Source organism: Stenella coeruleoalba, assembly GCF_951394435.1.
Source record: "Stenella coeruleoalba genome assembly, contig: scaffold_85, whole genome shotgun sequence".
NCBI lineage: Eukaryota > Metazoa > Chordata > Mammalia > Artiodactyla > Delphinidae > Stenella > Stenella coeruleoalba.
Genome location: NW_027646009.1, coordinates 98,973 through 123,891, shown reverse-complemented (window position 1 = coordinate 123,891; position 24,919 = coordinate 98,973). Strand labels below are relative to the sequence as shown.

The window sequence follows — 24,919 nt, the reverse complement described above, 5'->3', positions numbered from 1 at the left end:
AGGATAAAGAGTGGATTTAGGTCCGATAATACTACTTGAAATAAGTCAAACAGAAAAAGAAACATATCATAAGATATCACTTATAGAGGGAGGATAAATATGGCTGCACAAGAAATGAATTACAGAACAGAACAGTGTCTCACATTTAGAAAACACACTTATGTCAGCTTAAGGGGAAAGGAGAGGTGGGGTGATGCATAAAACCAGAGTTTGAAATTAGCACAGATACCGTTCAATAAACCAAATAGGTATTAGACAAGATCTACACCTTGCTCAATGAACAGGCCTCAACACACCCTATACACCGCAGAGAAATATATCTGAGGAATAAGAATCTTAAAACCCATGTATTGATATATCTCCATAAGGGAATCAAGTGTGTGCAGAGCGGCACAAACACAGCAGTGAAAAGGAGCTAAACCCCATTATAGAAATAAATTTTAAAAACAAAACGCTGAAACAATGAAAGAGAGAAAAATTCTTACAAAATTCGCTCAGGGGCTGTGATGCAACCTGGATTGACCACATATAAACCCACAGCTGGATAAGACATAAGGCTGGACACTTGGGGCTGACAGGATTGGTGAGCTTTGGTGAGCAACTGCCGAAAGTTTAATGCAATACTTCATGCTACTCAGTCCAAGGGTCCCAACACTCCAGGTTGAAGGGAATCTTCCTACAGCTAAACCATGCTTGGGAAACCCAGCGACTGGTATACCATATGATCGGGAAAGGTTTCTAAAACGCACCTCATTTTTCCTCTCCTGGGGCTCCGGATCGACATTCCAGCCGCTTTACTAACAACATCCCCACATGGAGTCAATGCCTTTAAGTTCTGGTATCGCACAGTCTGCAGTTAGTGCAGAGGATGAATGGGAATAGGGGGAACCAGTGAGAAACTAGCTGTAGCGGTTTCAATGGGCACATGTCACTCTAATATCACATCAGTAAGAAGAATTAACCAAAGGCACAGCAAGGTGCCCCAGAAGAAAAATAGGGCTTCAAGGAATCCTGTGGTTATGGGGCAAGACCACAAAAATAAGAGCTAAAAAATGGAGCTAAGGGCCACTGCAATTCAAAAACCTGCAGAGTTATAAAGGCCAACTATTTTTAAAAAATATATTGAGGTAAGGCTATGAAGAGGCATTGAAAGCAAGGCAGAATTGCAGGAAACCGATTTCAGGAGGTAGACTGGAATTGCATTGAAAGCATATGAAGAGAGTCAGAAACTCGACAATGATGCACTTGGCCAAAAAGGGCGTATGCGTTTTTTCCTGAATATATTCAGGAAAAAACGCATACGCACTTTTTGGCCAACCAAGCAAGCTTGCAAAGGAAATCTGCACTACAATGAAGTCTCACTTCCACCCGGTCAAAAGGGCCATCTGAAAAAAGTGTAAAATCCATAACGGCACAACAGGCCATGGAGAACTGGGAGCCTTCTTATGCTGATGGGCGGGATGTAAATTGCCAACAGCCACTCGGGAGAAGTGTATGGTGTTTCCTGAAATATCTAAAAAACAAAGCAACAGAGCCTAGGGCACTTCCACTTATGGTCCTATAGCTTAGGGAAATTAAAATCAAAAAGACACAGCCACCCCAAAGTTTGGGACGCCTCTGTTTACAAGAACCTCATTTACGGTACAAGTTCAATATCACAGAAAGTGAAAAATGGATAAAGAACTTGTGGTACTTACGTAAAATGCAATATCACTCAGCAATGAAATCTATGTCATCAGGCCCGTAGCAGCATAATGAGTGGATTCAGGTATGATGATTCGAACTGAAATAAGTCACACAGAAAAGAAACATCATAAGGTATCACTAATACACAGAATGTGAACTTGGCTACACATGAACTGAATTACAAAACAGAACAGTGTCTCAAGTTTAGAAAACCAACTTACGCTTGCTTAAGGGGGAAGGTGAGTTGGGGTGCTGCATAAAACCAGAGATTGAAATGAGCACAGATAAAGTTCCTTAAGCCAAATATGGAATAGACAAGAGCTACTCCTTGCTCAACGAAATGCACTCAACACCCCATATTAAACGCCTAAGAATGTACCTGACTAGTAAGTATCTTAAAACCTATGGATTGCTATGTCTCCGAAAGAGAATCAAGCGTGTGTACAGGGGCATAAACGCAGCAGTGATAGGATTGGAGAGGTTCGGTGAGCAAATGAAGACCCTTTGAAGTCATATTGCATGGTACCCATTCCACGGGTCTCAACTCTCCAGGTTTAAGGTATTCTTCCTTCAGCTAAAACATGCATGTGGAACCCAGAGTATGATCAACCGTGTGAACGGGAGACGTGTTCAAATATGTCTCAGTTTTCCTCCCCTGGTACTCGGGTGCAACATTCCAGACGCTTTACTAACACTCTCCCAACTTGGAGAGTCAGTGCCTTTAACCTCCTGTTTGGCCCAGTTTGCAATTTCTGCGGAAGATGAACAGGAATAGGGAGAACCAATGAGAGACTAGCTGGAGGTGTCTGGACGGGCAAATTTAACTCTCATTTCCCACCAGGAAGAGGAAATAACCAAAGGCTCAGCGTGCCGTGCCGGAACCAGATTAGGGCCTGAAGCCATCCTGCGGTGTTGCGGCCAGCTCAAAAGAAAGCGAGTTGAAGAAATGAGCTCAGGGTCTCTGTAATTCACAAACCTGCAGAGTTATAAATGACAGCTATCGTCCAAAAATAGACTGAAGTAAGGCTGCCAAGAGGACTTGAAAGCGGGGCAGAATTGCAGGATACCGATTTCAGGAGGTAGACTGGAATTGCATTGAAAGCGTAGGAAAAGAGGCAGAACGTCCACAATGATGCACTTTGCCAAAAGGGCGTATGCGTTTTTTCCTGAATATATTCAGGAAAAAACGCATACGCCCTTTTTGGCCAACCAAGCAAGCTTGCAAAGGAAATCTGCACTACAATGAAGTCTCACTTCCCCCCGGTCAAAAGGGCCATCAGAATAAAGTGTAAAATCCAGAAAGGCAGGACAGGCCATGGAGAACTGGGAGCCTTGTTATGCTGATGGGCGGGATGTAAATTGCCAACAGACACTTGGGAGAAGTGTATGGTGTTTCCTGAAACATCTAAAAAACAAAGCAACAGAGCCTAGGGCACTTCCACTTATGGTCCTATAGCTTAGGGAAATTAATATCAAAAAGACACAGCAACCCCAAAATTTGGGACGGCTCTTTTTACAGGAATCTCTTCTCCGGCACAAGTTAAATATCCCAGAGAGCAAATAATGGATAAAGAAGTTGCGGTACTTCTGTACAACAGAATACCACTCAGCAATGAAATCTATGTCACCAGGCCCGTACCAGCATAATGAGTGGATTGAGGCACGATGATTCTAAGTGAAATAAGTCACACAGAAAAAGAAACATCATAAGGTATCACTAATACACGGAATGTGAACTTGGCTACACATGAACTGAATTACAAAACAGAACAGGGTCTCAAGTTTAGAAAACCAACTTATGCCTGCTTAAGGGGGAAGGTGAGTTGGGGTGCTGCATAAAAGCAGAGTTTGAAATTAGCACAGATACCGTTCCATAAGCCAAATATGTAATAGACAAGAGCTACCCCTTGCTCAACGAAATGGATTCAACAATGAGGTATCACCTCACACCTGGTAGAATAGGCATCATTGAAAATCTACAAACAAAAAATGCTGGAAAGGGTGTGGAGAAAAGGAACCCTCTTCCACTATTGTTGGGAATATAAATTGATACAGTCATTATGGAGAACAATATGGAATTTCTTAAGAAACTAACAATAGAATTACCATATGATACAGCAATCCCAGTACTGGACATATACCCAGACAAAACCATAAATCAAAAAGAGTCATTCACCGCAATGTTCATTGCATCACTATTTACAATATCGAGGTAATGGAAGCAACCTAAATGCCCACAGACAGACGAATGCATAAAGCTGTGGTACATATATAAAATGGAATATTACTAAGCCATGAAAAGGAATGAAATTGGGTCATTTGTAGAGACGTCGATGGATCTAGAGACTGTCATACAGAGTGAAGTAAGTCAGAAGGAGAAAAACAAATCTTGTATATTCATGCATATATGTGGAACCTAGAAAAACTGTACAGATTAACCATTTTGCAAGGCATAAATAGAGCAACAGATGTAGACAACAAACGTATGGACAACAAGGGGGGAAAGCTGTTGGGGGGGTGGTGGTGGGAGGAGTTGAGAGACTGGGATTGGCATGTATACATTTATATGTATAAAATAGATAACCAATAAGAACCTGCTGTATAAAAATATAAAATAAAATTCAAAATTAAAAAGAAGTAAAATTTAAAAAATAAAACAGAAAAAACAATTATTCCCTGCACATACATGTATTTATATGAATAAATTATTTCCATGCTTATATCTGTAAATACAAAAAAGAGGAATAAAATCTACCTTGAACCAAAAACGAAAAAGAGAAAAAAAACACAGAACCCACCAGTTCCACAGAGGAAAACCGTATCAGGGCACTTGCTCCAGTTGTAAACAATTCTGAAGTTGGTCAGTGGTGGGGAATCGTCTCCCATTCAGCCAGCAGCCCCCACGCAACAAGCGTCCTCATTGCAAAGCTGGGGCACCGTGCCGAGGCATCTGTGAGTAAACGTGAGCTGAGCCCCAGGCCAGTTGCTGCTGAACTATTCCCACCCGTCCCAGGTAAAACACCTGAATATATACAAGGACTTGAAAGCCTAGAGGAAGGGCCATAGAGCCACACGAGTGACAGCATGCCGGCCGACTTGGTGCCTGCAGGCCAGCCAGGATGGTCCTGGCCCTGGGTGCTCTTCTGGAAGATTTCCATTTCCCTGCCTGAGATACCCGTCCTGTCCCTGCCCCCACTGCTTTTTTCCTTCCTCACCTCTGCCCAGGGAGAAATTCCAGCAGCAGGTATGGGTGACACATCCTCTTCTTTAGCAGGTGGCAGCCTGGCAACTGCTGCAGAAAGTCCAGCAGAGCCCCACTCACACTGGGCCACCCACAAAGCCGTGGCCTCTCACTCCCTCCCACCAGCCCAGCCCCGAGACTGCTGACAGGGCAGAGAAAATGGCGTCAGGCACGGCTGCAGGGGCTCTTGCTGCCTGGAGTGGTATTTATATTGATCTCAACCCAGGCACACCTGGGGAGGGCTGGCCGGCACGGTAAGGCTGCCCAGGTCAGCCAATCATCACCCCTCAGGGGCTCACAGTTGCAGAAAATGGAACTTGCTGAACCGGCCAGGTCCAAGGAACAGGTGTGGGCTCCTGAGAGTCAGGATAGACAAGGGGCTGCAGCTTTGGCTTGTTTTCTAATCATTTTATCTGGCCCATGAGTGGGAGACAACTTCAAGAAAACCCTCTCCTAATGAGAGGAACCCAGGAGTCAGGGAGAGGAGGGGTGGGTCATGGTTGGAGACAGAGGCCTGGTGCCCCGGGTGCAGTGGAAGTCTCTGGAAGACCAGGTGGAGGGAGGCCTCACGGAGTGATGCCCAGGGTCACAGACCTGTCGCAGCTGCTGTTTGTTAGTTCAAGTCCTGCTCTGAGGTGCTCTGTGTCAGCTCTGAGCGACAGGTGAGCTGGGGGTGCTCTGCAATGAGGGCTATGTGCACGGTTCCTGTGTGCCCAGCCCTGCCACGGTACCTGCAAGGGTAGCTCTGTATCCTGGGAGGGGCCTGACCACGAGAGCCCCATGGGCTGGGGTGGGGGTGGGGTACCTGCCCAGGTGAGCTCCATATTCTGGGATTGGTCTGACCACGAGAGCCCCATGGGCTGCTGGGGACCTGGTAAAGGATGTCAGGACAGTCAGTGAAGCCACCGAGGATATACCTCCAGTTGCTCCTAATTCCTACACCCTGCTGGTCATTCTACCAACCACCAGGACATGGTATTCTGTATTAGTCTTCAATGATGCCTTCTTTTGTATTCCATTAGTCCCAGAGTCACAAGAAATTTTGGCTTGTGAGTGGCAGGACTCAACATACAACTAAAACAATACTTCCGGGCCGTCTGGCCCCAAGGGTGCAAAAATTCCCACACCATCTTTGGGGAAAGCTTAGCTAAAGACCTAAAAGTTCTACCTCTGGAAAAGGAAACCCTCCTTCAATATGCAGACGACATTCTGATCACCAGCCCTACTAAGGAGGCCTCTGAACTACCAAGCCAATAAAGGATAGAAGTTGTCCAAGAAAAAGCTCAAATATCACAGACTGCGGTGACCTGCCTGGGCTTCATTCTCACAGAAGGTCAGAGAAGCCCATCCCAGGAAAGGGAAGAAACCATTTTCAGCCTTACCCCTTTCTAAAACTAGAAGACAGCTTAGGGGTTCCTGGGGAGGCCAGGGTTTGCTGCTTCTGGATCCCTAACTACAGTCTACTAGCTGGGCCTCTATATGAAACACTGAAAGGAAAAGATGATGATCCTTTTGAATAGAATCCAGAAGTGGCCTTTCAAGAATGGAAAGAGCAGTCAATTCAGACCCTTGCCCTGGAACTCCCTAATTTAGCTAAACCCTTTGACCTTTACATTCCCGGTGAAAGGTGAATCGCCATTGGAGAATTAGTGCAAAAACTGGGACCACTTGAAATGGAACAATGCAAGAATGCCATCCAGGTAGGATAAACTACAGTCACTAAGGGGCTTGGCCCACTGCCACATCTGGCCAAGATACTGGCGGTATCTAAAAACCTGGAAATCAGCAGCCCAAAAGGCCACCTCCCTCCTAAGGGAAAAGGACCCCACGTGGTGATCCTAACCACCAACCATGCCCTGAAGTTGCAGGGTTCGCTCCGTGGGCACACCGACCTCGAGTGAGGAGGCCCTCCAACTCCAACATCCAGAGAGATAACCGGGGGCAACAGGGCACCATGACGACTCGTGTGAACATCACTTGACCTGGAGTTTCTCTCATAAAACAACAAGAGTGTGTCCCAAAAGAGTAGACTACTGCTTGCAGGACTTACTGCACCCAGAGGGGAGCTAATAATCTTGGCGGGGGAACAGTATACCACACTGTCACCATAGAAAAGCCTACAGACACCGTGATGATGGTGGCCAATAAGACCGGCTGGACTCCTGTTTACTTCAAAAGGTTGTTGACTCAGTAGCCATCATGGTCCTTGGTCACCACTGACCCTGGACTGTCTGGGAGTTGAGCGGGCAGGGCTCTGACACCTGGTGCTGTTTGTACGTTAATTCAGGGGCCTAATTGAAGAAAGCGCAGACTACTGGTCAGAGCATCTAGGCTGGCAGAGACGGTCAGCCTAAGGTGGCCGAACAAATGTGGGGCGGGGTGAAACCGGCCCCCACAGCGTCTCTGCACATCTCTTTCCTGGACCCTTAAAGGTCATTAGAATCTATAACACTTCCAATGCTGGTGCTCAGGTGGACGAGCAGGGAGGCAGGGGTCCTGGGGACAATCAACGTCACCGGGAGGCTGCTGGGGAGAAGCTCTGACCCTCGCCCCAGGGTATGAGGGCTCCCAACTCAGCACTCAGCAGTTACAGAAGAAGGGTCTGCACCCTCAGCACTCCAAGAATGAGGAACGGGACAAAAGGCAGAGGAGGGGTTTGTCCCCAGCAAAGCCCATTAAAAATCCCTGGGAGATAAAAATAGAATCTGGGCAATAAAGTCAAGTCTAACCTTTTTTATCCTTTGTGCTTTGTCTAATTTCACGTGCTCCTAGGGTCCCGCATGCAGAGGTTCCACACCCGGCACTTCAGACCAGATTTCCTAGTGCAGAATGGCTGGGTCGACACCTCAGCTCCTGGGGCCCAGTGCAGACTCCACGATATAGAGCCTGAGCTACAGCCAACCCGGCCCTCGAGAGCTCCGCCGCCTCCCTCCCTCCCACTGACTCTGAAAGGATCTCTACACAGCAGCCCAGCCCACAGCCCACGGGGTAGTGCATGCTCTCACCTCTCCATTCTCTGATCAAAATATAAAGTTTCCTTTGCTTGTGAACCAAACTCAGTCTCGATCTCTTGGCCCCAATGACACTGGGCAGGGGGACACTTGTTGGGGTCCACTCTGGAGGATCAGTAACAGAAATTGAGACTATTGTAACCTCAATGAACAGATGTGTGAGCCAAACTGTAGTTAACATAGAACAGTGTATAAGGCTCGGGTAAAATAAGATGTTTTTAACACTTCCATTTGATATTTCCATCACTTTTTATAAGCAAGTTCAGTGAAAATGTTTGTCTTATTTGTCAGGTCAATATTAGAGAAACGAAGTGATTTCTTTCCAAGGATGTACAGCTAATAATCTTGGTTAAACCTTCAATCTTGTTTTAAATGCTTTTCCATTGAAAATGATACCTCTCTTTCAGCTCCCCCATTTCTGAGAAGTATAAAATCTTATAATTTATTATTACCAAAGGGGAAAGGTGGGAGGAGGGATAAATTAACAGTTTGGAATGAACACATACACACTGCTATGTATAAAATAGATCATCAACAAGGAACTACTGTATAGCACAGGGAACTACACTCAACATTTTGCAATAACCTATAAGGGGAAATAATCTGAAAAAGAATAGATATTTTTATTGACATCATCTATCAATGACAGTTAAAGTGTAGCCTAAGGGAAGCTGGTGGTGAGTGCTTCTGACCCTGAAGACTTCAATCATCTAAAGTTTGGACTCTGCCTACTTCCCAAGGCCCTTAATGAACATATGTGTAGCTGTAGCTTAAAAAATTCCCCAGTTTGGGTTTCGGGGAGACACTGATTTTGAAAAAGCCCTGGTGTTCTCCTTACATGAATGGGACTCTTCCTACTGCTAAAACATGTGTGTCACACCCAGAGGATGGTATACCGTCTGATCGGGAAGAGTTTGGAAAAGGCATCTCATCTCCTCATCTCCTGGTGCTCGGGTTCACCCCTCCAGCGTCTTTACTAACAGTCTCCCCACTTGGAGATGTCAGCACTGTCAACATCCTGTTGCGTACAGTTTGGAATTTGTCCAGAGGATGAAGCGGAAGGATGAAGAACAATGAGAGACAAGTCCTAGGTGTTCAGACAGGCACATGTCACTCTAATTTCCAATCAGGAAGACGAATTGACCAAAGGCTAGGGTTGCCCATGGAAACAGTATAGGGCTTGAGGAAATCCCGCTGCTTTGTGGCCAGTTCCCATAAACACGAGTTGAACAATGGAACTCAGGGGCAGTAAAATTCACAAAACTGCAGAGTTGAAAATATCCATCACTGAAAAATGTCTTGAGGAAAGTCAGAGAAAAGGACTTGTAAGCAAGGGAGAATGGCAGGAAAGGGATTTGAGGAGGTAGAAAGGACTCGCCATTAAGCACAAGAAAAGGAGCTGAACATTGCCAACATTGCCAACATTGCAGTTGGCCAAAAAGGGTGTATGCGTTCTTTTCTGTATATATTCAAGAAAAGGGCATACACTTTTTTAGCCAACCAAACAGGTGGGCACTGGAAGTCAATACTACAAAAGATATCACTTCGCATCAGTCAGAAGAGCCATCCTCATAAAGCATAAACAACAGAAACGCAGGACAGGGCAACGAGAAGAGGGAGCCCTGTGAGACTTATAGTGGAAATGTATATTGCCAACGGCCATTCTGGAGAAGTGTATTGTGTTTACTAAAGCATCTAAAAAATGAGCTACAGAGCATAGGGCACTTGCACTCATGGGCGTATATCTTGGGAAAAACAAAAATCGAGAGGACACAGGCACCCCAATGTTTACCCCCTCTCTGTTTAAAAGATCCTCGACTAGGATATAACTTAAATGTCTCTGGAGGGAAAAAATGGATAGAGATGTGGTACTTAGGTAGAGTGGAATATTATTCAGCCTGGAAATCAATGAAATATGGCCAGTTGTAACAACTCCGGAGGAGTTACGTATGATCATTCTAAGTGACAGAATTCAAAAAGAAAAAGACACATATCATAAGATATCACTTAAAGGTGGAATCCAAAATGGCTACACATGAAATAAATTACAAAACAAAAACATAGTCAAATATGTAGAAAACACGCATAAGGCTGCTAAACGGGAAAGGTGGGGAGGGGTGAGGCATCATCCAGGAGGTTGAAATTAGCAAAGATACCATTCCAAATACCAAACTGATAATCAACAAGGCCTACACGGTAGCTAAAAGAACTGCACTCAGCACACTCAAGTCACCGGAAAAGAATATATACGACTGGTAAGAATCTGAAAAAGAATTTATTGATGTCTCTCTGTACGTGAATCAAGTGGATGTACAGCAGCAAGAAACAGAGCTTTGAAAATCAGCTGTAACCAATATAGTAATAAATTGAAAAAAATAAACGACAGAGAGACAGAGAAAACCTCTTACAACTTTTCCTCAGGGACGGTGATGCAACATGGATTGAACACATCTAGACCCACAGCAGGATGAGACATAAGGCTGGAAACTGTTTGCGCTAAGAGAAATGTGAGGTTGGGTGAGAAAATGCACACCCTTTAAAGTAATACTACCTGGTACCCATTCAATGGGTCCCAAATCTGCAGGTTCAAGGGATCTTCCTACAGCTAAAACATGCATGGAAAACCCAGAGGACTGTACACCATGTGATCGGGAGATGTGTCTAAAATGCACCTCATTTATCCTCTCCTGGTGCTCCTGTTCACCATTCCAGCCACGCTACTTAGAATCTCCCCACTTGGAGAATCAGCACATTTAAACTTCTGTTTCACACATTTTGCAAATTGTGAGGAGGATGAACGGGAAGAGGGGGAACCAATGAGAGAAGAGTTGTAGGGGTTTGGACGGGCACATATCACTCTAATTTCCCATTAAGAATAAGAATTAAAGAAAGGCTCAGCCTGCCTCGCCGGAGCCAAAATAGGGCCTGAAGCAATCCTGCGGGTTTGAGGCCAGCTCACAAAAGAGCAACTTAAACAATGGAGCTCAGGGTCACTGCAATTCACAAACCTGCAGAGTTATAAATGAAAACTAACGTCCAAACATATGTTGAGGTAAGGCAAAGAAGAGGATCTGAATGCAAGACAGAATTGCAAGAAACAGATTTCAAGAGATAGATTGGACTCGTCTTTAACGCACATGAAAAGCGGCAGAATTTCGACAATGATGCAGTTGGCCCAAAAGGGCGTATGCGTTTTTTCCTGATTATATCCAGGAAAAAACGCATACGCACTTTATGGGCAACGAAGCAAGCAAGCAATGCAAATGTGCACAACAAAGAAGTCTCACTTCCCACCGGTCAAAAGGGCCATCCTAAAAAATTGTAAAAACCAGAAATGCAGGACAGGCCATGGAGAACAGGGAGCCTTTATACGCTGATGGGCAGTGTGTGAACTGCCGAGAGCCACTCTGGAGAAGTGTATGGTGGTTCCTAAATCATCTAAAAAACAGAGCTACAGAGCATAGGACACTTCCAATCATGGGAGTATATCTAGGGAAGTCTAAAAATCAACAAGACACAAGCACACCACAGTTTAGGGCTACTCTGTTTACAAGAACCTCAACTTCAGTACACCTTAAATATCCCAGGAAAGAGAACAATGGATAAAGAAGATGTGGTACTTATGTACAATGGAATATCTCTTCACCATGAAATCAATGTAATAAGGCTAGTAGAAGGATAAAGAGTGGATTTAGGTCCGATAATACTACTTGAAATAAGTCAAACAGAAAAAGAAACATATCATAAGATATCACTTATAGAGGGAGGATAAATATGGCTGCACAAGAAATGAATTACAGAACAGAACAGTGTCTCACATTTAGAAAACACACTTATGTCAGCTTAAGGGGAAAGGAGAGGTGGGGTGATGCATAAAACCAGAGTTTGAAATTAGCACAGATACCGTTCAATAAACCAAATAGGTATTAGACAAGATCTACACCTTGCTCAATGAACAGGCCTCAACACACCCTATACACCGCAGAGAAATATATCTGAGGAATAAGAATCTTAAAACCCATGTATTGATATATCTCCATAAGGGAATCAAGTGTGTGCAGAGCGGCACAAACACAGCAGTGAAAAGGAGCTAAACCCCATTATAGAAATAAATTTTAAAAACAAAACGCTGAAACAATGAAAGAGAGAAAAATTCTTACAAAATTCGCTCAGGGGCTGTGATGCAACCTGGATTGACCACATATAAACCCACAGCTGGATAAGACATAAGGCTGGACACTTGGGGCTGACAGGATTGGTGAGCTTTGGTGAGCAACTGCCGAAAGTTTAATGCAATACTTCATGCTACTCAGTCCAAGGGTCCCAACACTCCAGGTTGAAGGGAATCTTCCTACAGCTAAACCATGCTTGGGAAACCCAGCGACTGGTATACCATATGATCGGGAAAGGTTTCTAAAACGCACCTCATTTTTCCTCTCCTGGGGCTCCGGATCGACATTCCAGCCGCTTTACTAACAACATCCCCACATGGAGTCAATGCCTTTAAGTTCTGGTATCGCACAGTCTGCAGTTAGTGCAGAGGATGAATGGGAATAGGGGGAACCAGTGAGAAACTAGCTGTAGCGGTTTCAATGGGCACATGTCACTCTAATATCACATCAGTAAGAAGAATTAACCAAAGGCACAGCAAGGTGCCCCAGAAGAAAAATAGGGCTTCAAGGAATCCTGTGGTTATGGGGCAAGACCACAAAAATAAGAGCTAAAAAATGGAGCTAAGGGCCACTGCAATTCAAAAACCTGCAGAGTTATAAAGGCCAACTATTTTTAAAAAATATATTGAGCTAAGGCTATGAAGAGGCATTGAAAGCAAGGCAGAATTGCAGGAAACCGATTTCAGGAGGTAGACTGGAATTGCATTGAAAGCATATGAAGAGAGTCAGAAACTCGACAATGATGCACTTGGCCAAAAAGGGCGTATGCGTTTTTTCCTGAATATATTCAGGAAAAAACGCATACGCACTTTTTGGCCAACCAAGCAAGCTTGCAAAGGAAATCTGCACTACAATGAAGTCTCACTTCCCCCCGGTCAAAAGGGCCATCTGAAAAAAGTGTAAAATCCATAAAGGCACAACAGGCCATGGAGAACTGGGAGCCTTCTTATGCTGATGGGCGGGATGTAAATTGCCAACAGCCACTCTGGAGAAGTGTATGGTGTTTCCTGAAACATCTAAAAAACAAAGCAACAGAGCCTAGGGCACTTCCACTTATGGTCCTATAGCTTAGGGAAATTAAAATCAAAAAGACACAGCCACCCCAAAGTTTGGGACGGCTCTGTTTACAAGAACCTCGTTTACGGTACAAGTTCAATATCACAGAAAGTGAAAAATGGATAAAGAACTTGTGGTACTTACGTACAATGCAATATCACTCAGCAATGAAATCTATGTCATCAGGCCCGTAGCAGCATAATGAGTGGATTCAGGTATGATGATTCGAACTGAAATAAGTCACACAGAAAAGAAACATCATAAGGTATCACTAATACACAGAATGTGAACTTGGCTACACATGAACTGAATTACAAAACAGAACAGTGTCTCAAGTTTAGAAAACCAACTTACGCTTGCTTAAGGGGGAAGGTGAGTTGGGGTGCTGCATAAAACCAGAGATTGAAATGAGCACAGATAAAGTTCCTTAAGCCAAATATGGAATAGACAAGAGCTACTCCTTGCTCAACGAAATGGACTCAACACCCCATATTAAACGCCTAAGAATGTACCTGACTAGTAAGTATCTTAAAACCTATGGATTGCTATGTCTCCGAAAGAGAATCAAGCGTGTGTACAGGGGCATAAACGCAGCAGTGATAGGATTGGAGAGGTTCGGTGAGCAAATGAAGACCCTTTGAAGTCATATTGCATGGTACCCATTCCACGGGTCTCAACTCTCCAGGTTTAAGGTATTCTTCCTTCAGCTAAAACATGCATGTGGAACCCAGAGTATGATCAACCGTGTGAACGGGAGACGTGTTCAAATATGTCTCAGTTTTCCTCCCCTGGTACTCGGGTGCAACATTCCAGACCCTTTACTAACACTCTCCCAACTTGGAGAGTCAGCGCCTTTAACCTCCTGTTTGGCCCAGTTTGCAATTTCTGCGGAAGATGAACAGGAATAGGGAGAACCAATGAGAGACTAGCTGGAGGTGTCTGGACGGGCAAATTTAACTCTCATTTCCCACCAGGAAGAGGAAATAACCAAAGGCTCAGCGTGCCGTGCCGGAACCAGATTAGGGCCTGAAGCCATCCTGCGGTGTTGCGGCCAGCTCAAAAGAAAGCGAGTTGAAGAAATGAGCTCAGGGTCTCTGTAATTCACAAACCTGCAGAGTTATAAATGACAGCTATCGTCCAAAAATAGACTGAAGTAAGGCTGCCAAGAGGACTTGAAAGCGGGGCAGAATTGCAGGATATCGATTTCAGGAGGTAGACTGGAATTGCATTGAAAGCGTAGGAAAAGAGGCAGAACGTCCACAATGATGCACTTTGCCAAAAGGGCATATGCGTTTTTTCCTGAATATATTCAGGAAAAAACGCATACGCCCTTTTTGGCCAACCAAGCAAGCTTGCAAAGGAAATCTGCACTACAATGAAGTCTCACTTCCCCCCGGTCAAAAGGGCCATCAGAATAAAGTGTAAAATCCAGAAAGGCAGGACAGGCCATGGAGAACTGGGAGCCTTGTTATGCTGATGGGCGGGATGTAAATTGCCAACAGACACTTGGGAGAAGTGTATGGTGTTTCCTGAAACATCTAAAAAACAAAGCAACAGAGCCTAGGGCACTTCCACTTATGGTCCTATAGCTTAGGGAAATTAATATCAAAAAGACACAGCAACCCCAAAATTTGGGACGGCTCTTTTTACAGGAATCTCTTCTCCGGCACAAGTTAAATATCCCAGAGAGCAAATAATGGATAAAGAAGTTGCGGTACTTCTGTACAACAGAATACCACTCAGCAATGAAATCTATGTCACCAGGCCCGTACCAGCATAATGAGTGGATTGAGGCACGATGATTCTAAGTGAAATAAGTCACACAGAAAAAGAAACATCATAAGGTATCACTAATACACGGAATGTGAACTTGGCTACACATGAACTGAATTACAAAACAGAACAGGGTCTCAAGTTTAGAAAACCAACTTATGCCTGCTTAAGGGGGAAGGTGAGTTGGGGTGCTGCATAAAAGCAGAGTTTGAAATTAGCACAGATACCGTTCCATAAGCCAAATATGTAATAGACAAGAGCTACCCCTTGCTCAACGAAATGGATTCAACAATGAGGTATCACCTCACACCTGGTAGAATAGGCATCATTGAAAATCTACAAACAAAAAATGCTGGAAAGGGTGTGGAGAAAAGGAACCCTCTTCCACTATTGTTGGGAATATAAATTGATACAGTCATTATGGAGAACAATATGGAATTTCTTAAGAAACTAACAATAGAATTACCATATGATACAGCAATCCCAGTACTGGACATATACCCAGACAAAACCATAAATCAAAAAGAGTCATTCACCGCAATGTTCATTGCATCACTATTTACAATATCGAGGTAATGGAAGCAACCTAAATGCCCACAGACAGACGAATGCATAAAGCTGTGGTACATATATAAAATGGAATATTACTAAGCCATGAAAAGGAATGAAATTGGGTCATTTGTAGAGACGTCGATGGATCTAGAGACTGTCATACAGAGTGAAGTAAGTCAGAAGGAGAAAAACAAATCTTGTATATTCATGCATATATGTGGAACCTAGAAAAACTGTACAGATTAACCATTTTGCAAGGCATAAATAGAGCAACAGATGTAGACAACAAACGTATGGACAACAAGGGGGGAAAGCTGTTGGGGGGGTGGTGGTGGGAGGAGTTGAGAGACTGGGATTGGCATGTATACATTTATATGTATAAAATAGATAACCAATAAGAACCTGCTGTATAAAAATATAAAATAAAATTCAAAATTAAAAAGAAGTAAAATTTAAAAAATAAAACAGAAAAAACAATTATTCCCTGCACATACATGTATTTATATGAATAAATTATTTCCATGCTTATATCTGTAAATACAAAAAAGAGGAATAAAATCTACCTTGAACCAAAAACGAAAAAGAGAAAAAAAACACAGAACCCACCAGTTCCACAGAGGAAAACCGTATCAGGGCACTTGCTCCAGTTGTAAACAATTCTGAAGTTGGTCAGTGGTGGGGAATCGTCTCCCATTCAGCCAGCAGCCCCCACGCAACAAGCGTCCTCATTGCAAAGCTGGGGCACCGTGCCGAGGCATCTGTGAGTAAACGTGAGCTGAGCCCCAGGCCAGTTGCTGCTGAACTATTCCCACCCGTCCCAGGTAAAACACCTGAATATATACAAGGACTTGAAAGCCTAGAGGAAGGGCCATAGAGCCACACGAGTGACAGCATGCCGGCCGACTTGGTGCCTGCAGGCCAGCCAGGATGGTCCTGGCCCTGGGTGCTCTTCTGGAAGATTTCCATTTCCCTGCCTGAGATACCCGTCCTGTCCCTGCCCCCACTGCTTTTTTCCTTCCTCACCTCTGCCCAGGGAGAAATTCCAGCAGCAGGTATGGGTGACACATCCTCTTCTTTAGCAGGTGGCAGCCTGGCAACTGCTGCAGAAAGTCCAGCAGAGCCCCACTCACACTGGGCCACCCACAAAGCCGTGGCCTCTCACTCCCTCCCACCAGCCCAGCCCCGAGACTGCTGACAGGGCAGAGAAAATGGCGTCAGGCACGGCTGCAGGGGCTCTTGCTGCCTGGAGTGGTATTTATATTGATCTCAACCCAGGCACACCTGGGGAGGGCTGGCCGGCACGGTAAGGCTGCCCAGGTCAGCCAATCATCACCCCTCAGGGGCTCACAGTTGCAGAAAATGGAACTTGCTGAACCGGCCAGGTCCAAGGAACAGGTGTGGGCTCCTGAGAGTCAGGATAGACAAGGGGCTGCAGCTTTGGCTTGTTTTCTAATCATTTTATCTGGCCCATGAGTGGGAGACAACTTCAAGAAAACCCTCTCCTAATGAGAGGAACCCAGGAGTCAGGGAGAGGAGGGGTGGGTCATGGTTGGAGACAGAGGCCTGGTGCCCCGGGTGCAGTGGAAGTCTCTGGAAGACCAGGTGGAGGGAGGCCTCACGGAGTGATGCCCAGGGTCACAGACCTGTCGCAGCTGCTGTTTGTTAGTTCAAGTCCTGCTCTGAGGTGCTCTGTGTCAGCTCTGAGCGACAGGTGAGCTGGGGGTGCTCTGCAATGAGGGCTATGTGCACGGTTCCTGTGTGCCCAGCCCTGCCACGGTACCTGCAAGGGTAGCTCTGTATCCTGGGAGGGGCCTGACCACGAGAGCCCCATGGGCTGGGGTGGGGGTGGGGTACCTGCCCAGGTGAGCTCCATATTCTGGGATTGGTCTGACCACGAGAGCCCCATGGGCTGCTGGGGACCTGGTAAAGGATGTCAGGACAGTCAGTGAAGCCACCGAGGATATACCTCCAGTTGCTCCTAATTCCTACACCCTGCTGGTCATTCTACCAACCACCAGGACATGGTATTCTGTATTAGTCTTCAATGATGCCTTCTTTTGTATTCCATTAGTCCCAGAGTCACAAGAAATTTTGGCTTGTGAGTGGCAGGACTCCACATACAACTAAAACAATACTTCCGGGCCGTCTGGCCCCAAGGGTGCAAAAATTCCCACACCATCTTTGGGGAAAGCTTAGCTAAAGACCTAAAAGTTCTACCTCTGGAAAAGGAAACCCTCCTTCAATATGCAGACGACATTCTGATCACCAGCCCTACTAAGGAGGCCTCTGAACTACCAAGCCAATAAAGGATAGAAGTTGTCCAAGAAAAAGCTCAAATATCACAGACTGCGGTGACCTGCCTGGGCTTCATTCTCACAGAAGGTCAGAGAAGCCCATCCCAGGAAAGGGAAGAAACCATTTTCAGCCTTACCCCTTTCTAAAACTAGAAGACAGCTTAGGGGTTCCTGGGGAGGCCAGGGTTTGCTGCTTCTGGATCCCTAGCTACAGTCTACTAGCTGGGCCTCTATATGAAACACTGAAAGGAAAAGATGATGATCCTTTTGAATAGAATCCAGAAGTGGCCTTTCAAGAATGGAAAGAGCAGTCAATTCAGACCCTTGCCCTGGAACTCCCTAATTTAGCTAAACCCTTTGACCTTTACATTCCCGGTGAAAGGTGAATCGCCATTGGAGAATTAGTGCAAAAACTGGGACCACTTGAAATGGAACAATGCAAGAATGCCATCCAGGTAGGATAAACTACGGTCACTAAGGGGCTTGGCCCACTGCCACATCTGGCCAAGATACTGGCGGTATCTAAAAACCTGGAAATCAGCAGCCCAAAAGGCCACCTCCCTCCTAAGGGAAAAGGACCCCACGTGGTGATCCTAACCACCAACCATGCCCTGAAGTTGCAGGGTTCGCTCCGTGGGCACACCGACCTCGAGTGAGGAGGCCCTCCAACTCCAACATCCAGAGAGATAACCGGGGGCAACAGGGCACCATGACGACTCGTGTGAACATCACTTGACCTGGAGTTTCTCTCATAAAACAACAAGAGTGTGTCCCAAAAGAGTAGACTACTGCTTGCAGGACTTACTGCACCCAGAGGGGAGCTAATAATCTTGGCGGGGGAACAGTATACCACACTGTCACCATAGAAAAGCCTACAGACACCGTGATGATGGTGGCCAATAAGACCGGCTGGACTCCTGTTTACTTCAAAAGGCTGTTGACTCAGTAGCCATCATGGTCCTTGGTCACCACTGACCCTGGACTGTCTGGGAGTTGAGCGGGCAGGGCTCTGACACCTGGTGCTGTTTGTACGTTAATTCAGGGGCCTAACTGAAGAAAGCGCAGACTACTGGTCAGAGCATCTAGGCTGGCAGAGACGGTCAGCCTAAGGTGGCCGAACAAATGTGGGGCGGGGTGAAACCGGCCCCCACAGCGTCTCTGCACATCTCTTTCCTGGACCCTTAAAGGTCATTAGAATCTATAACACTTCCAATGCTGGTGCTCAGGTGGACGAGCAGGGAGGCAGGGGTCCTGGGGACAATCAACGTCACCGGGAGGCTGCTGGGGAGAAGCTCTGACCCTCGCCCCAGGGTATGAGGGCTCCCAACTCAGCACTCAGCAGTTACAGAAGAAGGGTCTGCACCCTCAGCACTCCAAGAATGAGGAACGGGACAAAAGGCAGAGGAGGGGTTTGTCCCCAGCAAAGCCCATTAAAAATCCCTGGGAGATAAAAATAGAATCTGGGCAATAAACTCAAGTCTAACCTTTTTTATCCTTTGTGCTTTGTCTAATTTCACGTGCTCCTAGGGTCCCGCATGCAGAGGTTCCACACCCAGCACTTCAGACCAGATTTCCTAGTGCAGAATGGCTGGGTCGACACCTCAGCTCCTGGGGCCCAGTGCAGACTCCACGATATAGAGCCTGAGCTACAGCCAACCCGGCCCTCGAGAGCTCCGCCGCCTCCCTCCCTCCCACTGACTCTGACAGGATCTCTACACAGCAGCCCAGCCCACAGCCCACGGGGTAGTGCATGCTCTCACCTCTCCATTCTCTGATCAAAATATAAAGTTTCCTTTGCTTGTGAACCAAACTCAGTCTCGATCTCTTGGCCCCAATGACACTGGGCAGGGGGACACTTGTTGGGGTCCACTCTGGAGGATCAGTAACAGAAATTGAGACTATTGTAACCTCAATGAACAGATGTGTGAGCCAAACTGTAGTTAACATAGAACAGTGTATAAGGCTCGGGTAAAATAAGATGTTTTTAACACTTCCATTTGATATTTCCATCACTTTTTATAAGCAAGTTCAGTGAAAAGGTTTGTCTTATTTGTCAGGTCAATATTAGAGAAACGAAGTGATTTCTTTCCAAGGATGTACAGCTAATAATCTTGGTTAAACCTTCAATCTTGTTTTAAATGCTTTTCCATTGAAAATGATACCTCTCTTTCAGCTCCCCCATTTCTGAGAAGTATAAAATCTTATAATTTATTATTACCAAAGGGGAAAGGTGGGAGGAGGGATAAATTAACAGTTTGGAATGAACACATACACACTGCTATGTATAAAATAGATCATCAACAAGGAACTACTGTATAGCACAGGGAACTACACTCAACATTTTGCAATAACCTATAAGGGGAAATAATCTGAAAAAGAATAGATATTTTTATTGACATCATCTATCAATGACAGTTAAAGTGTAGCCTAAGGGAAGCTGGTGGTGAGTGCTTCTGACCCTGAAGACTTCAATCATCTAAAGTTTGGACTCTGCCTACTTCCCAAGGCCCTTAATGAACATATGTGTAGCCGTAGCTTAAAAACTTCCCCAGTTTGGGTTTCGGGGAGACACTGATTTTGAAAAAGCCCTGGTGTTCTCCTTACATGAATGGGACTCTTCCTACTGCTAAAACATGTCTGTCACACCCAGAGGATGGTATACCATCTGATCGGGAAGAGTTTGGAAAAGGCATCTCATCTCCTCATCTCCTGGTGCTCGGGTTCACCCCTCCAGCGTCTTTACTAACAGTCTCCCCACTTGGAGATGTCAGCACTGTCAACATCCTGTTGCGTACAGTTTGGAATTTGTCCAGAGGATGAAGCGGAAGGATGAGGAACAATGAGAGACAAGTCCTAGGTGTTCAGACAGGCACATGTCACTCTAATTTCCAATCAGGAAGACGAATTGACCAAAGGCTAGGGTTGCCCATGGAAACAGTATAGGGCTTGAGGAAATCCCGCTGCTTTGTGGCCAGTTCCCATAAACACAAGTAGAACAATGGAACTCAGGGGCAGTAAAATTCACAAAACTGCAGAGTTGAAAATATCCATCACTGAAAAATGTCTTGAGGAAAGTCAGAGAAAAGGACTTGTAAGCAAGGGAGAATGGCAGGAAAGGGATTTGAGGAGGTAGAAAGGACTCGCCATTAAGCACAAGAAAAGGAGCTGAACATTGCCAACATTGCAGTTGGCCAAAAAGGGTGTATGCGTTCTTTTCTGTATATATTCAAGAAAAGGGCATACACTTTTTTAGCCAACCAAACAGGTGGGCACTGGAAGTCAATACTACAAAAGATATCACTTCGCATCAGTCAGAAGAGCCATCCTCATAAAGCGTAAACAACAGAAATGCAGGACAGGGCAACGAGAAGAGGGAGCCCTGTGAGACTTATAGTGGAAATGTATATTGCCAACGGCCATTCTGGAGAAGTGTATTGTGTTTACTAAAGCATCTAAAAAATGAGCTACAGAGCATAGGGCACTTGCACTCATGGGCGTATATCTTGGGAAAAACAAAAATCGAGAGGACACAGGCACCCCAATGTTTACCCCCTCTCTGTTTAAAAGATCCTCGACTAGGATATAACTTAAATGTCTCTGGAGGGAAAAAATGGATAGAGATGTGGTACTTAGGTAGAGTGGAATATTATTCAGCCTGGAAATCAATGAAATATGGCCAGTTGTAACGACTCCGGAGGAGTTACGTATGATCATTCTAAGTGACAGAATTCAAAAAGAAAAAGACACATATCATAAGATATCACTTAAAGGTGGAATCCAAAATGGCTACACATGAAATAAATTACAAAACAAAAACATAGTCAAATATGTAGAAAACACGCATAAGGCTGCTAAACGGGAAAGGTGGGGAGGGGTGAGGCATCATCCAGGAGGTTGAAATTAGCAAAGATACCATTCCAAATACCAAACTGATAATCAACAAGGCCTACACGGTAGCTAAAAGAACTGCACTCAGCACACTCAAGTCACCGGAAAAGAATATATACGACTGGTAAGAATCTGAAAAAGAATTTATTGATGTCTCTCTGTACGTGAATCAAGTGGATGTACAGCAGCAAGAAACAGAGCTTTGAAAATCAGCTGTAACCAATATAGTAATAAATTGAAAAAAATAAACGACAGAGAGACAGAGAAAACCTCTTACAACTTTTCCTCAGGGACGGTGATGCAACATGGATTGAACACATCTAGACCCACAGCAGGATGAGACATAAGGCTGGAAACTGTTTGCGCTAAGAGAAATGTGAGGTTGGGTGAGGAAATGCACACCCTTTAAAGTAATACTACCTGGTACCCATTCAATGGGTCCCAAATCTGCAGGTTCAAGGGATCTTCCTACAGCTAAAACATGCATGGAAAACCCAGAGGACTGTACACCATGTGATCGGGAGATGTGTCTAAAATGCACCTCATTTATCCTCTCCTGGTGCTCCTGTTCACCATTCCAGCCACGCTACTTAGAATCTCCCCACTTGGAGAATCAGCACATTTAAACTTCTGTTTCACACATTTTGCAAATTGTGAGGAGGATGAACGGGAAGAGGGGGAACCAATGAGAGAAGAGTTGTAGGGGTTTGGACGGGCACATATCACTCTAATTTCCCATTAAGAGTAAGAATTAAAGGAAGGCTCAGCCTGCCTCGCCGGAGCCAAAATAGGGCCTGAAGCAATCCTGCGGGTTTGAGGCCAGCTCACAAAAGAGCAACTTAAACAATGGAGCTCAGGGTCACTGCAATTCACAAACCTGCAGAGTTATAAATGAAAACTAACGTCCAAAAATATGTTGAGGTAAGGCAAAGAAGAGGATCTGAATGCAAGACAGAATTGCAAGAAACAGATTTCAAGAGATAGATTGGACTCGTCTTTAACGCACATGAAAAGCGGCAGAATTTCGACAATGATGCAGTTGGCCCAAAAGGGCGTATGCGTTTTTTCCTGATTATATCCAGGAAAAAACGCATACGCACTTTATGGGCAACGAAGCAAGCAAGCAATGCAAATGTGCACAACAAAGAAGTCTCACTTCCCACCGGTCAAAAGGGCCATCCTAAAAAATTGTAAAAACCAGAAATGCAGGACAGGCCATGGAGAACAGGGAGCCTTTATACGCTGATGGGCAGTGTGTGAACTGCCGAGAGCCACTCTGGAGAAGTGTATGGTGGTTCCTAAATCATCTAAAAAACAGAGCTACAGAGCATAGGACACTTCCAATCATGGGAGTATATCTAGGGAAGTCTAAAAATCAACAAGACACAAGCACACCACAGTTTAGGGCTACTCTGTTTACAAGAACCTCAACTTCAGTACACCTTAAATATCCCAGGAAAGAGAACAATGGATAAAGAAGATGTGGTACTTATGTACAATGGAATATCTCTTCACCATGAAATCAATGTAATAAGGCTAGTAGAAGGATAAAGAGTGGATTTAGGTCCGATAATACTACTTGAAATAAGTCAAACAGAAAAAGAAACATATCATAAGATATCACTTATAGAGGGAGGGTAAATATGGCTGCACAAGAAATGAATTACAGAACAGAACAGTGTCTCACATTTAGAAAACACACTTATGTCAGCTTAAGGGGAAAGGAGAGGTGGGGTGATGCATAAAACCAGAGTTTGAAATTAGCACAGATACCGTTCAATAAACCAAATAGGTATTAGACAAGATCTACACCTTGCTCAATGAACAGGCCTCAACACACCCTATACACCGCAGAGAAATATATCTGAGGAATAAGAATCTTAAAACCCATGTATTGATATATCTCCATAAGGGAATCAAGTGTGTGCAGAGCGGCACAAACACAGCAGTGAAAAGGAGCTAAACCCCATTATAGAAATAAATTTTAAAAACAAAACGCTGAAACAATGAAAGAGAGAAAAATTCTTACAAAATTCGCTCAGGGGCTGTGATGCAACCTGGATTGACCACATATAAACCCACAGCTGGATAAGACATAAGGCTGGACACTTGGGGCTGACAGGATTGGTGAGCTTTGGTGAGCAACTGCCGAAAGTTTAATGCAATACTTCATGCTACTCAGTCCAAGGGTCCCAACACTCCAGGTTGAAGGGAATCTTCCTACAGCTAAACCATGCTTGGGAAACCCAGCGACTGGTATACCATATGATCGGGAAAGGTTTCTAAAACGCACCTCATTTTTCCTCTCCTGGGGCTCCGGATCGACATTCCAGCCGCTTTACTAACAACATCCCCACATGGAGTCAATGCCTTTAAGTTCTGGTATCGCACAGTCTGCAGTTAGTGCAGAGGATGAATGGGAATAGGGGGAACCAGTGAGAAACTAGCTGTAGCGGTTTCAATGGGCACATGTCACTCTAATATCACATCAGTAAGAAGAATTAACCAAAGGCACAGCAAGGTGCCCCAGAAGAAAAATAGGGCTTCAAGGAATCCTGTGGTTATGGGGCAAGACCACAAAAATAAGAGCTAAAAAATGGAGCTAAGGGCCACTGCAATTCAAAAACCTGCAGAGTTATAAAGGCCAACTATTTTTAAAAAATATATTGAGGTAAGGCTATGAAGAGGCATTGAAAGCAAGGCAGAATTGCAGGAAACCGATTTCAGGAGGTAGACTGGAATTGCATTGAAAGCATATGAAGAGAGTCAGAAACTCGACAATGATGCACTTGGCCAAAAAGGGCGTATGCGTTTTTTCCTGAATATATTCAGGAAAAAACGCATACGCACTTTTTGGCCAACCAAGCAAGCTTGCAAAGGAAATCTGCACTACAATGAAGTCTCACTTCCACCCGGTCAAAAGGGCCATCTGAAAAAAGTGTAAAATCCATAACGGCACAACAGGCCATGGAGAACTGGGAGCATTCTTATGCTGATGGGCGGGATGTAAATTGCCAACAGACACTTGGGAGAAGTGTATGGTGTTTCCTGAAACATCTAAAAAACAAAGCAACAGAGCCTAGGGCACTTCCACTTATGGTCCTATAGCTTAGGGAAATTAAAATCAAAAAGACACAGCCACCCCAAAGTTTGGAATGGCTCTGTTTACAAGAACCTCGTTTACAGTACAAGTTCAACATCGCAGAAAGTGAAAAATGGATAAAGAAGTTGTGGTATTCACTTACA

General features: G+C 44.8%; 1 long non-coding RNA gene across 1 annotated transcript in view; it reads right to left on the bottom strand.

Moving 5' to 3' along the window:
• Positions 1–1,697: 1,697 nt before the first annotated feature.
• The window catches only part of LOC307181397, a 54,745-nt gene continuing 31,523 nt past the window's right edge, over positions 1,698–24,919 (bottom strand). Inside the window, exons 3-4 of the long non-coding RNA XR_013826670.1 lie at positions 13,311–13,396; positions 1,698–1,783 (exon numbers count right to left, since the gene is read on the bottom strand). This is a non-coding gene — a long non-coding RNA (uncharacterized lncRNA). The remainder of the gene's footprint in view (positions 1,784–13,310; positions 13,397–24,919) is intronic.